Raw genomic sequence first — 1,062 nt, 5'->3', positions numbered from 1 at the left:
CAGTAATGTTCAGCTTTCCACATGGTCTTCACAGGTGAAAAAAGTTTGCAAGAAGAGGAAGAAAAAACACACTCTGCACAGAAAAAGCCTAATAAATACCTCCACAGTCTAAATCAATAGCTGCAAAGGAAACAGAAGAACACAGAAGGCAGAGGAAACCCGAGTTTGTTATTGCAAAGGAATAATGTATGATCTTTGGCACATTTTGCTTTGGGCTCAATAGATTTTGAATGGACTAATAAATCGTGACCCTATGTTTAGTAATGATGACTGGAAGTAATTAAGTTGAGAAACTATGGGACAAGTCCAGGCATTGAACTGAGCAAACTTCGTTATCCTTCTTGAGTTAACCAGGTCATCAAACTTGCATATTGTTTTCCCTCTCCTTTTTCCTCTTTTCACTTAGTGTGGTATAAATACTAATTAATTGAGCTCATAAATGTTATTCAAATAAAACAATTGGAATACTTCATATGTTTCCTTCTTGTACAGCTGCAAATGTTGTGTCTGGAACTATGAATCTGTGCTGTAGACAAGCATCAAGAAGGAAAGATCCGATCAAACAAGCAAGGAAAATACCTAGAGAAATTGTGAAGCCAGGAAGTCAGATTTTTAATGCTGCTTCTCTTTATTTTTTAGATGATTACATTTCTTCCTTCCTTGAATTTTAGAAGATTTTGAAAGAGTGCTTACTTGATGTGCTTTAATTCTGGCATTTGTTTTTTACAGTAGGATGAAAAATCTGTTCTTTGTAGCAGAAAAAGAGAAAAGTGAAGGAAAAACAGCTTGACGTTTTAGCCTATTTCGGAGGAGAGAAAACTTCATGGTTCACCTGAGGCAAACTTAACTGCTTTGAAAGCTAAAAGCTTTAGAGCATTTTTTATTCTGCTATAAATGAAGAGGGGGTTTCTTTTTCATTCGTGTGTGGCGGCAAAAAGTGGGAAAGCAGGCAAGATAGCGTGATAAACAGTTCAGGCTGTGTTGGGTCTCTGGTGGAAAAAAAGTGCTGCAATGAAAATTGGATTGGCTCTGGATTGCAAAAACTCTTGAGTCCAGCGAGCG

The sequence above is a fragment of the Chaetura pelagica genome, unplaced genomic scaffold (genome assembly GCF_000747805.2).
Source record: "Chaetura pelagica isolate M959 unplaced genomic scaffold, ChaPel_1.0 scaffold455, whole genome shotgun sequence".
Classification (NCBI taxonomy): domain Eukaryota; kingdom Metazoa; phylum Chordata; class Aves; order Apodiformes; family Apodidae; genus Chaetura; species Chaetura pelagica.
The sequence above is the reverse complement of the archived record's forward strand: the minus strand, read 5'-3'. Positions refer to the sequence as shown.